Source organism: Chiloscyllium plagiosum, chromosome 14, assembly GCF_004010195.1.
Source record: "Chiloscyllium plagiosum isolate BGI_BamShark_2017 chromosome 14, ASM401019v2, whole genome shotgun sequence".
Classification (NCBI taxonomy): domain Eukaryota; kingdom Metazoa; phylum Chordata; class Chondrichthyes; order Orectolobiformes; family Hemiscylliidae; genus Chiloscyllium; species Chiloscyllium plagiosum.
This window is the reverse complement of record NC_057723.1, coordinates 25856566-25872630: the sequence shown is the minus strand read 5'-3', so window position 1 is coordinate 25872630 and position 16065 is coordinate 25856566. Positions and strand designations below refer to the sequence as shown.

The 16065-nt window shown below is 41.9% G+C and overlaps 1 long non-coding RNA gene across 1 annotated transcript in view; it reads left to right on the top strand.

The window, feature by feature from the left end:
* LOC122556569 overlaps positions 1-16065 on the top strand; it is a 44471-nt gene that overhangs the window by 13474 nt on the left and 14932 nt on the right. The window contains exons 3-4 of the long non-coding RNA XR_006313567.1: positions 4388-4580; positions 6317-6430. This is a non-coding gene — a long non-coding RNA (uncharacterized LOC122556569). The remainder of the gene's footprint in view (positions 1-4387; positions 4581-6316; positions 6431-16065) is intronic.

Sequence of the window (16065 nt, the reverse complement as noted above, 5' to 3'; positions counted from 1 at the left end):
CTGAGACCAGGGATTTAGCAACTGCACCCAGCTGAGTATTGTTTGGAGTGTCTTGTGCTCTGTAAAGTGGTTACTCCACTGTTGTCTTTGCTGCTTTGTCACTTGCTCCTGCTGGCTTGTGCTATATGCCTCACCGTATGACAAATCAACTACTTGTCTTGGAATACTCCCAGACATGTGTAAATGAGCTTGTGGAGAGCACACATGAAGCATTTCAGAGTATGTCATCTGAGCTGTCTGTCTCCTCCTCTGGCAGTAGCTGCTGAGTGACACCTAAAGGGCCTACTGGAGATGACAGACATGCAATAGAAGTTAAAACAACTTGCTTCAAACTTCACATTGGATAGAGCAATACGTATCAGTGAATTTTCTTCATTCATGGGATTGTGGGAGTTGCTGGCTAGGCATGTATTTATTGCTCATTGAAACTGCTGCCGTGAAGTCCCCACGAGTATTTATTATCTGTCTTGTGGCTGTCTAATATCTAATTCTGTCTCTGAAGTTGATGATGGATTTGAGATGGCAATATGATGAGAATGAATATACCTGGTGGCTATTCAGGTGTTAATGTGAGAAAGGCACCTTGTGAGAGAGGAATGGGTTGATCTGCCAATTCTTTACGAGGGAAACTGAGAATCATTCTGGCATAGTTGCTGCTTCAATGAGTCTTGCTAGTCATCATCCTTGCACTGATAAACCTCATTGAATCTCTAGGGCTCTATAGTCTGTGAGAGACCACACTCCTGCTGTTCACTTCCTCAATGACTGCTTAGTTTCCATGGTGTTTACGTCCTCCCATCTGCTGGGAAAAATAGTTCTCTGTGGGCTCTTGGCCTACAGCATGATCCACAATGATACCGAAATATCCAGGCATTGCCTTCCATTAATTGAGATTCCATCACTTTAGTTGTCTGCTTGTTGTACAATTGATTCATTCTATCCCTCATCAGGTCCCTTTAAATACTAAAGTGTTCACAGTCAGATGTAGGTCATGACAACATCCATCTCCTCTGATTGCTTTGCAAATGTAGATGCTGAATGCTATCACTTTGTTTCAGTAAAACAGCCACAGAGGAACCTACTCCGTGAAACTGAAGTTTCTCAACCTTACTACTGATCTCCCCCCATTGCGAGAGAATTCAAACATTAAAATGCAGTCCACTGAGAACAAGAGCCCGGAAGTTCCGTTCAACCAAAATAAAACACTAATTCAGCCCTGGGCGTATTGTTTCCAATTCTGGGAACAACACTTTAAGAATGACATGAAGGCTTTGGAGTGGATACAGAAGAGATTTATTGGAATGGTTTCAGGAATGAGGGATTTAACGTTACGTGGATAAAATACAAAAGCTCGGCTTGTTCTCCTTAGAGCAAATAAAAGTAAGAGGAGATCTGATTGAAGTTTGTGAAATCGTAGTTTGGATGGGATAATAATAGAGAACCTGTTTACAATGCCTGCAGGTTGACAGCTGGAGAGCTGTACTGACAAAAGAATTTGAGGCAACATTGAGAAAATCTTAAATACGTAATGAATGGTTACAATTTGGAGTGTAGTTCCTGATAAGCTGGCAGACTCAGATTAACTAGCATTTCCAAAAGGAAATTTGATCAATAGTTGAAGGTAGGATTTTTGCAAGGATATGAGAGAAAAAAAAAACAGAGCAGTGGGACTAACTGGAAAGATTTTCAAAAGCGTACGTGCAGACTCAATGACTGAGTGGTCTCCTTTGCTGCTGTTTTATTCATGATTCTCAAAAATACTCACCACGCACAAAAATTTATGATAGTGGTGGCTCAGGTATTATTTGTTTTAACTAAATGAGTAATTGTTTAAGGTTATTTACTTTTAGCCTTCACATCTTCAAACTGGAAGAAAAACAGAAAATTCAATGTTATTTTCATTATTAGAAAATAACTATTAGTTCATAATGGACACAAGTGAACCAACAACTCATTTCAATACAGTGTAGAATAAACATATTATATCACATTCATGGTTTCTTTCTTCCCACATCTCCTCCCCCTTTCCCATACCTATTGCACTGAGCTGGCAATACCTGAAGCTGAGAAGAGTTGGGCTCATTATAAAAAGAAGAAACTCCCCATTTGATTGATGCAGAGCCACAGAGACTGGAACAATCATCAAAGAGGAATATTGTTCACTTCATATCCCTGTTAGTGTGTGCTTGGATAGATTAAATATATTTGTGAGTTAACATACATTTTTAAGTAGAAATTGTGATTAATTTACATGTCTTAGCTTTTTCTTCAACCTTCTTGAGAATTAACTATTAGGAATGTAATGGGTAGAATTTAATGTTTTGAGTACAATATGTTTTTCCTTACTGGCATAAAAAATGGTTTAGACACTGTTTACCTTTGTTTAAACTTTTATGTTGTCATAATAATAACTTCTCTAAAATGCTTTTCTCCATTGGTTAATGAGACAAGAGTGTATACGTGGATCAGCAACATAATGATAGTAGCATGAAACCCAACATGTTTAAAACCCTCATTCATGGGCATATGTATCGATGGCAATTTTAGTGCCCATTCTTAATTGCCCTTGAAAAGATGATAGGTGAAAGTGCTAGACATCAGAGTCGAAGAGTATGGTGCTGGAAAAGCACAGCTGGTCCGGCAACATCGAGGAGTAGGAGAATTGACAATTCTGATGAAGGGCTTCTGCCGAAACGCGGATTCTCCTGCTCTCAGATGCTGCCTGACCAGCTGCGTTTTTCTAGCACCACACTCTCACCCTTGAAAAGATGTTGTTGAGGTATCTTCTTGAAACATTGCAGCTCCTATGTGGGAATGTTGGCAGACGTAGCTCCAGGATTTTAACTCAGAATAATAAAGAAATGATAATACAGTTCCAAATGAACATGGCATGCAGCATGGAAGGGAACTTGCATATGGTGGTGTTGCCGTATACACCTTCTGCCCGTTTCCTTTTAGGCACTGGAAATCATTGATAGATAGGTACAGTTGAAGAGGGAGAAAGTGAGGGCTGCAGATGCTGGAGATCAGAGCTGAAAATGTGTTGCTGGAAAAGCACAGCAGGTCAGGCAGCATCCAAGGAACAGGAGAATCGACGTTTCGGGCATAAGCCCTTCTTCAGGTGAAGAAGGTTTGGTGAGATAATGCAATGGAATGTGTAGATGTTACACTACATTGTCAAACTATGTTAAAAGTGAAATAAGTTAATATTTCAAGAAGTGAATGGGATTCCACTCAAGCTATGTCTTGGATTGTGTTGAATTTCTTTATTGCTTGCAGAACTGCACTCATCTAGGCAAGTCAGGAACTTTCAGTCTCAAAGCTGACTTGTTCCTTGTAGATGGCGGACTGGCTTTGGGGAAATGGGTTACTCCAAGTAGAATTCACAGTCCCCGACCTCTTATAATGCTTAGATGGCTATTCCAATTAAGTTTCATGTTGAGTAATAACTCTCAGCATGTTGTTGGTGGAAGATGATATGAGGGCATTGCCATTGATTGTCAAGAGGATATGATAACCTCCTCACTTCAGAGATGATGATTTCTTATGTGGTGACAATTTCTTCATAATTTATCAGCCTGAGCCTCTATGTAATCCAAGTCTTGTTACACACGAACATGAACTGCATTTTTATCTGATGAACTGAGAATGGAATATTGAAACTTATTAATCATCAGCAAACACCTCCAGCTCTAACCAGGGTCCCCACTTTTTTTCTCTGCACAGACCTCTGAGGTCTGTGCATAGTAGCAACTTCCAGAATCAGAAATAAATGCTGTGAGTAGTGGCTGGACACTGATCAAAGTTGATGAGTGTGGTGCTCAAAAAGTACAGCTGGTCAGGCAGCTTCTGAGGAGCAGGAGAATCGACGTTTTGGACATAAGCCCTTCATCAGGAAAGTCGATTCTCCTGCTCCTCAATGCTGCCTGACTGGCTATGCTTTTCCAGCACCACACTCTTTGACTCTGATCTCCAGCATCTGCAGTGCTCACTTTCTCCATGGACACCGATCAGTGTGCATGGACTCTGAAAGTGACCACATGTAGCCATGCAGTTTAGAGGGAATGTTGTTTCTGAATTTATGATGTGGAAAGTAACATTGATGAAGCAGCTGGAGATTTCTCAGTCTACAGCATGGCACTCTGAAATGTGACAACATCCCAACACAATATTCCCACAGTCCAAAATCCCTCCTCTTTCACTTTTCACACTCTTTTGCCCATTTTCACTCTAAATGTCCAATCGAAGGCAATAAATATATAAATGACTAAATATTAAAGATTTGAAATGAAATGCATAATTCATTTACAATTTTTAAAACGTAATATCACATTGTAATATTATTATTGGTAATATTAACCAAGTAAATAAATTTGTTAATTTAAAGTGTATTTCAGTTCCTCTTCCTGTTACCTCTGAATGGTATTACACATCTGGCTTCAGCAGACCTAGAAACAGGATGCTCATTTCCCTTTCTGGGTTTTCGAGTTCATAAGAGTCCCACCAAAGACTTCTCCACCTACATCTGTGCTGGGTCAAACGCTGTCTGTGGATCAGGATGCAGCAGAGCTGCGAATGAGGTAGGTATGGGGTCTGGTGTGTGTTGAATGAAGGAAGAGAAGTGGAGGCACCCTGACATCAGGCTTTTGAATGAACCTCTTGAATGTTAATTCTGATTTCTCTCTCTGTGCACCTCCTCTGCATCTGCTTTCTGCACTCTGTTCTGCAAATCTGATGTACTTTATATGGTTAGATCTGCCTGTATAGGATGCAAAACAACACTTTTCACTGTATCTCAGTACATGTGCTTTTTCTTCATCTTCCCTCTCATAACCCACCCAAAAGTCCCTGCTCACTACAACCTGGATAACACTCAGAAAGGCTCCGAGCATTTAAGGTGAGTTTCCTTCCAGTCTTTTTTAATGGTATGCTTTTCCATTGGCAGCATGACCTCAGTTGGCTGCCATGTCTGATGCTGCATTCAGAGTGTGGAGGCTTTACGTGGAGGCAGACCTCTGCAAATTAGTCTGAGATATGGATCAGAGAGATGACTCCAATTTTTCTCCTCAGTGCACAATCTCTCAAAATGCAGACAAAATCCACACATTCTTTATGGATGATCCATGAGACTTAGCCACTTGTCCATCTTGAAAGCTGAGCTTTTGATCCACTTTATAAATAGAGGCATGGTATACAAATGTGAAGAGGTTTTTATTGAACTTGCATAATATAGGCTGACCCCACAGTGATTATGGTGTCCTGTTCTGGACACCAGGAGAGTATAAAGGATATGTAAAAGGTTCAGAAGCGTTTTACAAAGATGGATCCAGGGATGAGGGATCACAGAGAAGTTGAGGTTACTCTTTGAGGGAGCAAGAAGCCTGAACAAGTTTTCATGGAGGTATATAAAATTAGGAAGGGTGTAGATAGAATAAGTAGAAACTGTTTCTAATTGCTAAAGGATCAATTTTCAGATGGCTCAGATTTCACTTCATTTCAGTGGATTAGCAAAAAAATCAGAGGTGACACAAGGAAAGTCTTCTACTCAAGTTAGGATTTGAAAAGGACTCCCTGATATTGAGTTAAGTATAAATTCAAATTAGCATTTGAAAGGAAATTAAGCAAATAGTTGGAGTTAAGAATAAAAGAAAAGGATGGATTGGGATGGAGGGAAACTGGATCTCTCTATGAGTGAGCTGGTTCAGACTCAATGAGCTGAAGGCCCTCCTTTTGTGCTGAATATTATATTTGGACCTGTGAAGCTGCTTGACAGAGATTGTTAAGGGTTAAAAGAAGGTGCAGAGTGGGCAGGTAAGTATGGAACCTGAAAAGAGAAGCTACACTTGTACTGCGGTCCTGTGCCCTTCACCTTCATTAATGTCAGTGACAGAAGTTAATGGTAATCAAAATACTTGCCTGCTGAGGCCAGATGAAAATTCTAATTCCACTTACTAACATATAGAAATGTACAGAAGGCCAGGGAGAGACAGGATGAAAAGCAACATAAACACCACAAGTTTCATATGAAACATGCAACCAAAGGCAGTGTTGTGTGTTCAATTGCATTAGAAATGTAAACTCTCAGTGTGCAGTACATGATACAAATGGATTTTCTCAGAATTTCAGATCTTGCAAGAAGACAATATTTTAGTCAATAATAGCAATGAGACTTACTTCCTAATCTTAGTTCACTGCATTTTATCATTACTCTATTAGAAACGTTTATTTTGTGATCATGTAAAAAAGCATTCAGCCATTTATTTGTATGTTCTTGAAATGTAAGCTATATATTAAACTATACGGCTTCTGTTTGCAGATGTAACACCTCAAACGATCTTGCACAGCTCTCAAATGCTAGTGACTAAGCATCATAGTTAACAAGAAGATAACTGAGGAATATGGCAAATGAAAGAAACAAGAGGAAAAATAGGTAAAACACATTGGAAGGCCAATTTTACAAAGGTGACATTTGAAAAGAGAAAAATCCTAAGTCATTAACAAATATTGGACCTGGAGATTATTGCTGGCAAGATAAGAACAATCAGAAATAACAATGAACCAGTCATTATTTAAGAAGCGTGGTAAGGACAAGCCAGGGGACTATAGACCGGTGAGCCTGACGTCAGTGCTGGGCAAGTTGTTGAAAGGAATCTTGAGGAACAGGATTTACATGCATTTGGAAAGGCAAGGACTGATTAGAGATCGTCAACATGGCTTTGTTCATGGGAAATCATGTCTCAGGAACTGGATTGGGTTTTTTGAAAAAGTGACAAAGAGGATTGATGAGGCAGAGCAATGGACATGATCTATATGGACTTCAGTTAGGCATTTGACAAGATTCCCCATGGGAGATTGGTTAGCAAGGTTAGACATCATGGAATACAGGGAAAACTAGCCATTTGGATTCAGAACTGGCTCGAAGGTAGAAGACCAAGGGAAGTGGTGGAGGGTTGTTTTTCAGACTGGAGGCCTGTGACCAGTGGAGTGCCACAAGGATAATCTTAGTAGAACTTATACACTTAATGGTAAGGTCCTAGAGGGTGTTGCTGAACAAAGAGACCTTGGAGTGCAGATTCATAGCTCCTTGAAAGTGGAGTCGCAGGTAGATAGGATAGTGAAGAAGGCATTTGGTATGCTTTCCTTTATTGGTCAGAGCATTGAGTACAGGAGTTGGGAGGTCATGTTATGGCTATACAGAATGTTGGTTAGGATACGTTTGGAATATTGCATGCAATTGTGGTCTCCTTCCTATCGGAAGGATGTTATGAAACTTGAAAGGGTTCAGAAAAGAAGTACAAGGATGTTGCCAGGATTTAAGGATTTGAGCTATCAGGAGAGGCTGAATAGGTTGGGGCTGTTTTTCCTGGAGCTTCAAAGGCTGAAGGGTGATCTCATAGAGGTTTATAAAATCATGAGGGGCATGGATAGGGTAAATAGACAAGGTCTTTTCCCTGGGGTCAGGGAGTCCAGAACTAGAGGGCATAGGTTTAGGGTGAGAGGGGAAAGATATATAAGGGACCTGAGGGGCAACATTTTCTTGCAGAGGGTGGTGTGTGTATGGAATGAGCTGCCAGAGGAAGTGGTGGAGGCTAGTACCATTGCAATATTTAAGAGGCATTTGGATGGGTATATGATAGGAAGGGTTTGAAGGGATATGGGCAAAGAGTTGGCAAATGGGACTAGATTGGATTGGGATATCAGGTTGGCATGGATGAGTTGGACCGAAGGGTCTGTTTCCGTGCTGTACATCTCCTTGACTCTATGACTCAGTCAAGCCAGGGAAGTTCAAGGATAAATGCAAAATACTGCCAATACTGGAAAACTTGTAAGAATTACAGAATCCATACAGTGTGAAAGCAGGCCATTTAGCCGTTTAAGTCACATTGAACTTCAGAAGTGCATCCCACCCAGACCCACCCTCCTGCCCCATCCCTGTAACCCTGCATTTTGCATGGCTAATCCACCAAGCCTGCATACCCTTGCGCACAATAGGCAATTTTAGCATGGCCAATCCACTAAATCTGCACATCTTTGGACTGTGGGAGGAAACTCAAGCACCTCGAGGAAACCCACGAAGACACTGGGGGAAATAGCAAACTCTACATAAACAGTTGCCCGAGGCTAGAATCAAATCTGGGGGTCCCTGTGAGGCAGCTGTGCTAACCACTGAGCCACTGTACCACAAAAAATCAGAAACTGCGGGAAATGCTCAGTGGATTAAAGATTTTTCAGGGATAAGAGAAGTTTAATTAAAAAAGAAATGAATATTTTGTGTGGCAAAGGGCCATGTGTTTGAGCATGTTTTATAATCTGTCATAAAATGTAAGTATTCCCAGGTCATTTCAGGAGTCTAGAAAATGACCACAAACATAAAGTTGAGGTTAAAATTCATGATCTTATTGATTGGGCCCGTTGACTCAAAGGGCCAAGTGGTTTACTTTTGTTTCTTGTCTGTATATTCATATGTTCATATTAGATTCTAAGTGGGTTGAAACATTAGTTTTCCCTTTGTTTATTTTCTATTACCAGCATAAGTGTGAACCAGTGCTTCTGGGTAAAATCATCAAATTGATCTTAGCATTGAATATAAAAGTTGGCAAGTTATGTTACATCTGTGTGAAACCTTTGTTCAGCCACATTTGGAGTATTGCGTGCAGTTCTGGTTGCCACATGACCAGAAGGATGTGAATGCTTTGGAGAAGGTGCAGAGAAATGTAGTGATTGTAACAAGGTCAACCAGGTAGATCTCATAGAATATGAGTTGCCCAATTAGGACTGTTAATCTGGTCCAATCAGGGAGCCCTGGCTGACAGATATAAAGAGTCTCAGACATCTTGTTCACTCTGACAGCTGGCTCTGAGGGATCTGGATCAGTGTCAAGAACTTTCCATGTGCAAACAAAGGGTGACTTGGTGTTGGGATACCAACCTCTGCTGAGCTTTTTCAAAGGATTTATCAGGATGTCGCCTAGTCTGGAAGGTTTTTGTTATGAGGAAAAGTTTGATAAATTTGAATTGTTTTCACCAGAAAGACAGAGTCTGAAGGGCGACCAGATTAGAGGTCTACAAAACTTTGAGAGGCATAGATAGGGTGGAGAGTCAGAGGCTTTTTCCCAGGATGGAAAGGCCAACTACAAGAGGGCTCATGTTCAAGGTGAGAGGGAGAAGGTTTAGGGGTGAAGTACAGGGAAACTTTTTCACCCAGAGGGTGGTTAGGGTTAGGAACACGCTGCCAGTGGAGATAGTGGAAGTAGGCATGTTAGCAACATTTAAGGGCAATCATGATAGACACATGAATGTGAGGTGAACAGAAGGATAGAAACCGTACATGGGCAATAAGTACGTGTCTAAATAAGGACTAGAAATCAGAGCAGGCTTGATGGGCCGAAGGGTCTGATCTTGTGCTGTATTCTATTATATTATCTTTCAGGATGCTTCTTACAGATTTCTTTTGTGAATTATCGCTTACTGTTGTTTTTCTGCAAAACAGTGATACTCTGGTTCACACTAGTCTCAGTAATGATAATCATGAAATTACTGGATTGTTGCAAATATTCAATTAGTTTACTGATATCCATCCTTATTTAAGGTTAAGAGAGTGTAAACAAGATTTACTAGAATTGATACCAGGAATTAGGGATTTTGGAGACGGGGAAGTTATTCAGCTTGGAGCAGAGAAGATTAAGAGGTTAGCTCCTTGAATAATTTTGACAGGGTAAAGAAGGATGTTCTATTTCCACTAATTGGTCTGTCAATAAGTGAAAGTTCCAATTTCAAGATTGTCAGCAAGAGAGCAAGGAGTGAGGTGAGAAGAAACCTCTTCACTCAGAGTTGTTAGGAGTTGGAATGTGTTGCCTGGGAGAATGGTGGAGATGGATTCCATGGGAGGTTTCAAAAGAGAGTTAGATATATATTTGAAAGTGAATAATTGAGAGGGTTATGGAGGTAAGGCTGGAGAAAGGAACTAGCTGGGTAGCTTTTTTGAGAGCTGTTACAGAAACGATGGGTTGAATAGCCTCCTCCTGTCCTGTAAAACTGGAAGATTCTGTGATAAATAGCGGAAGGTGCTGATTCAGCAGTCTTGGTTCCAACACGTTCTGCCTGCCATATTACAAATATATCCTCCAGACGTATCTGCAGGCCTGTCCAGGTTGTCCTAGTGCAGCTACAACACTGGCTTGTACCTGACAGTTCAGAAATTGCCTAGGTACATCAGGCAAGACAAATGCAATCCAACTTCTTACTGGTCTATTACTGTATTTCCAATCACTACCAAAGTGATAGAATGTGTCATCAACAGTTCTATCAACAGGCAGTTACTCAGCAATAGCTTCTTAATTAATGCACAGTAAGAGTGAATTCTATCAGGGACATTAGATTCCAAACCTCTTGACTGTCCTGGTCCAAACATGGACAAAAGAACAGAATTCCAGCTTTGCCATCAACATAGGATTTCACTCATAATGGTTTCAAGATGCCCAATTTCCAGAAATCAGAGAGGAAACTCTGCTTCAGAGTCACGGTCGCAAAAATGCAAATGGCTATAATTGATTAGAGGTCAATCAAAATTCTTAGCCTCTGACCTGCTGTTGTAGCCACTGTGTTTATTTGACAAGTCTAGTTGAGTTTCTGGTCGATGATAACCCATTAGTGATGGTAATATCATTGAATGTCAAGAGGTCGTGATTTAACTGTCTCTTACTGGAGATGATCACTGCCTGACATTTGTGTGGTGCATGTGTTACTTGCACTTTTCAACCCAACCCTGGATATAGTCCAGATCTTGCATTTGAACGTGGATTACTTCAGTAACTGAGGAGTCACGAATGGTGCTGATTATTATGCAATTAACGGCGAACATTCCCACTTCTGATCTTATGATGGAGGCAATTCATTAATGAACCAGATGCAGATGGCTGGGCACAGGATCTAAGAAGTAGTGAATGGTATTTGTTACGGCACAGGATAAACTCTCCTGTTAATTTAAACCAGCAACACAGAAAAGATTTATCCCATGCAATAATCTGTGAAAATGCAAGAGGCCAAGAACTATTTAAAGTAAAAATTAACCCCTTTATTTATTAAAGTTTAACAGAGAATGATTAACTAACAACAATTACAGCTCCTTCCTCTAACCTATCTTTTATTTTCCCTTTTATAATACTAGTCTGGTAAAACCCCCTATGAGGATTTACCAAAAATTCAAATTTCAAAATCAGCCAGCGGTCGAATCTTCTTTTTATATCTTCCTCTGTAGGCTTGCTCTCCAGTCTGTGTTGATGTTTTCTCTGTGCAAACTCCTTCTTGAGACAGGTACCTCTCAGAGAGTTCTGAGTAGCAGCCTACATCTGTTGGTCTTATGGCAGTTCTACCCCAGTTGTTCAATTTTCCCCAGTCTTATACCCCTGGTCTTAAAGCATCAGATTGCAACATTGGCTTTTAATCTTGTCAATATACTAAATTCAAACTGGATTGGAGTTTGGTATTTTTTGAGAGTATAATTTATGTGTGGGTGGCACGGTGGCACAGTGGTTAGCACTGCTGCCTCACAGCGCCTGAGACCCGGGTTCAATTCCCGCCTCAGGCGACTAACTGTGTGGAGTCTGCACGTTCTCCCCGTGTCTGCGTGGGTTTCCTCCAGGTGCTCCAGTTTCCTCCCACAGTCCAAAGATGTGCAGGTCAGGTGAATTGGCCATGCTAAATTGCCCATAGTGTTAGGTAAGGGGTAAATGTAAGGTTATGGGTGGGTTGCGCTTCGGCGGGTCGGTGTGGACTTGTTGGGCCGAAGGGCCTGTTTCCACACTGTAATGTAATCTAATCTAAACTGACTCGCCCAATTCAAGTTTGTTATTGTCTCCAGGCAACCAGCTACCCTAACTACTGAGTCACATGTTACTTTGTATCTATTCAGAATACTTGGTGCTTTCAGGTAGTTCTGTTGGTTTTTAACTCTCTTAAATGTACAGTACACCCACATCTTCATAATGTATTAAATATTGTAAAACAATCAGTTATGAATCATCTAAAAGGTAAATTGCAATGACTCAGCAACACTTCTTCGACAGCTTCTTATAAATCTGTAGGCTCTTCCACATAAGGACGTGGTCTGTTGACATGTGGGTATTCCGCTACCTACAGGTTAAAAACTTACCTTGAGTGTGGCAGTCCTCCATTTCTGTTTTTCAGCAGGAACAGCAGCAGCACAAAGGGTGGGAGCTTGGACCAGGGGCCTGTTAGGAAAGGTGAGACACTGATTTGAGTCTTTACATCTGACATCAGAGAGCGGAGGTTTCTGGAAAAGGAGGGACTTTTTTATTTCCCTCCAGCTATAAGTGAGTGTTTTCTAAACCCAAGACCCTACCTTTGTAGGGCCTCCCACCCAACCACCTCCCCTAACCTTAAACACTAGGGACACATCAGATAAGCTTCTCTTCTTTTTTACTTTCTAATAAAGGGACTAGCAGGGATGGCAGTGCAGGGAGAGGAATGTTCCTTCTGTATGATGTTTGAGGTGAGGGACGCCATTAGTGTCCCATCCAAGTATATCTGCAGGAAGTGCACCGAACTCTGGCTCCTCCAAGACCGCGTTTGGGAACTGGAGCAGGGGCTGGATGAACTTTAGAACATTTGGGAGGCAGAGGCTGTGATAGATAAGAGTTACAGGGAAGCAGTTACTCCTAGACACAAAGAAAGCTGGGTAACTATTCAAAGGGGGAATAAACAGTCAGTGCAGGGATCCCCTGCGGTCATTCCCCTGAAAAATAAGTATGCCATTTTGGATACTGTCGTGGGTGGGGACTTACTATGGGTATGCAGTGGGGCCCAACTCTCTGGCACAGAGTCTGTCCCTGTTACACAGGAGAGAAGGAGGGAAAGGAGGAGAGTGTTAGTCATTGGGGTCTAGAGGGTCAGATTGAAGGTTTGTCGGGAATGAACATGACTCACGGTTGGTATGTTTCCTCGCAGTGCCAGGTTCCATGATATCTCCGATTATGTCATTGGGGTCCTGAAGGGAGAGGGTGACCAGCCCCAAGTTGTGGTCCACATAGGTACCAACAACATTGTTAGAAAGTGGGATAGGGATGTAAGGCAGGAATTCAGGGAGCTAGGATGGAAGCTGACAGCTAGAAGAAACAGAGTTGTTATCTCTGGTTTGTTACCCATGTCACGTGATAGCGAGGCAAGGAATAAGGAGAGATATCAGCTGAATGCGTGGCTGCAAGGATGGTGCAGGAGGGAGGGTTTCAGGTGTATGGATAATTCGGGCTCATTCTGGGGAAGGTGGGGCCTCTACAAACAGGACAGTCTTCACTTGAACCAGAGGGATACTAATATCCTTGGTGGGAAATTTGCTGGTGCTATTCGGGTGAGTTTAAATTAGCTCACCAGGGGGATGGGAACCTGAGGTGCAGTTCCAGTGCAGAGGATATGAGAGTAGAGAGGGCATGGACAGGATTTCACGGTCACAGGTGTGCGCTGGCAGACAGCAAGCTGGTTTGAAGTGTGACTACTTCAACGCCAGAAGTATCTGAAATAAGGTTGATGAGCTTGCAGCATGGATAGGTACCTGGGACTTGGATGTTGTGGCCATTTCGGAGACATGGCTAGAGCATGGTCAGGAATGGATGTTGCAGGTTCCAGGATTTAGATCTTTCATTAAGAACATGGAAGGCAGTAAAAGAGAGGGAGGTCTGGTCTTGTTAGTCAAGGACAGCATAACAGTGGCTGAGAGAACTTTTGACGAGGACTCGTCTACTGAGGTATTGTGGGCTGAGGTTAGAAAGAGGAGAGGAGAAATCACACTGCTGGGAATCTTTTATAGGCTTCTGCAAGAATTCCAAGGATGCGGAGAAGAGGATCAGCAAAACGATTCTGGGTAGGAGTGAAAGGAGCAGGGTGGTCATTATCGAGGAACTTTAACTTCCCTAACCTTGATTGGAAATGCTATAATTCTAGCATGTCAGATGGATCAACTTTTGTCCAATGTGGGCAGGAGGATTTCCTGACACGTATGTCAAAGGACCAACAAGAGGGGAGGCCACACTGGATCTGGTGCTTGGTAATGAACCAGGCCAGGTGTTTGATTTAGTGGTAGGTGAGCACTTTGGAGAGAGTGACCATAATTTGGTTACGTTTAGTTTAGTGATGGAAATGAATGGGTACATGTCACAGGGCAAGAGTTATCGATGGGGCAAGGGCAATTATAATGCGATTAGGCAAGACTTAGGATGCATAGAATGGGATAGCAAAATGCAGGGGATGGGGACAATCAAAATGTGGAGCTGGTTTAAGGAACAGATATTGCATGTCATTGATAGGTATGTCACTGTCAGGCAGGGAGGAAGTGACAAGATAAGGGAACTGTGGTTTACTAAAGGAATTGCATCTCTTGTTAAGCAGAAGAAGGAAGCTTATGTAATGTTGAGAGAAGATGTTTCAGATACGGCGATGGAGAGTTACAGATTAGCTAGAAATGATTTAAAGAGAGAGTTAAGAAGAGCAGTCTTTAGCAGATAGAATAAAGGAGAATCCTAAAGCTTTCTATAGGTATGTGAGGAACAAAAGAATGACTAGGGTAAGAATAGGGCCAGTCAAAGACAGAAGTGGGAAGTTGTATGTGGACCCTGTGGAGATTGGAGAGGTGCTAAACAAATATTTCTTATCTGTTTTCACTCAGGAAAAAGAGAATATTGTAGAGTAGAAGAATGTTAGAGATATTAGACTAGAAAGGATTGAGGTTAGTAAGGAAGAGGTGTTATCAATTCTAGAAGGAGTGGAAGTAGACAAGTCCCCTGGGCTGGATGGGATTTACCTGAGGATTCTCTGGGAAGCTAGGGAGGAAGTTTTGGAGCCTTTGGCCTTTATCTTTGAGTCGTCATTATCTGCAGGTTTAGTAGTAGAGGACTTGAGGATTGCAAATGTGTCATTGTTCAAGAAATGCAGTTGTGAGGACCCAGGTAATTATGAACCAGCGAGCCTTATGTCTATTGTAGGAAACGTTTTGGAAAGGATTATAAGAGATAGGATTTATAATCATCTAGGAAGCAACAATTTTTTGCAGATAGTCAACATGGTTTCGTCAAGGGCAAGTCATGTCTCACAAATCTCATTGAGTGTTTTCAGAAGATGACTGAGTATGTGGATGAGGTTAGGGCCGTTGACATGGTGTACATGGAGTTCAGTAAAACCTTTGATAAGGTTCCACATGGTAGGCTGTTGGAGAAAATGCAGAGGCATGGGATTGAGGGTGATTTAGCAGTTTGGATTAGAAATTGGCTTTCTGTAAGAAGGCAGCGAGTGGTGGTTGATGGAAAATATTCAGTCTGGGGTCCGGTTACTGGTGGTGTGCCACAAGGATCTGTTTTGGGACCACTGCTGTTTGTCATTTTTATAAATGACTTAGAGGCAGGCACAGGTGGATGGGTACTAAGTTTGCAGATGACTTTAAAGTTAGTGGAATAGTGGACAGTGTGGAAGAATGTTACAGGTTGCAGGGATCTTGGATAAATTGCAGAATTGGGCTGAGAAGTGGCAAATGGAGTTCAATGCAGATAATTGAGAGGTGATTCACTTTGGGAAGAATAACAGGAAGGCAGAATACTGGATCAATGGAAAGATTCTTGGTAGTGTGGATGTGCAGAGGGATCATGGAATTCATGTGCACAGATCGTTGAAAGTTGCCACCCAGGTTGATAGTGATGTTAAGAAGGCATACGTTGTGTTAGAGAAGAAAGTGAGGACTGCAGATGCTGGAGATCAGAGCTGAAAATGTGTTGCTGGAAAAGTGCAGCAGGTCAGGCAGCATCCAGGGAACAGGAGAATCGACGTTTCAGGCATAAGCAATTCCTGAAGAAGGGCTTATGCCCGAAACGTCAATTCTCCTGTTCCCTGGATGCTGTCTGACCTGCTGCGCTTTTCCAGCAACACATTTTCAGCAGCATACGTTGTGTTAGGTTTTATTTGGTAGAGGGATTGAGTTCCTGAGCTGTAATATCTTGCTGCAACTATACAAAACGCTAGTGCGGTCGCACTTGGAATGTTGCGTACAGTTCTGGTAACCCCATTA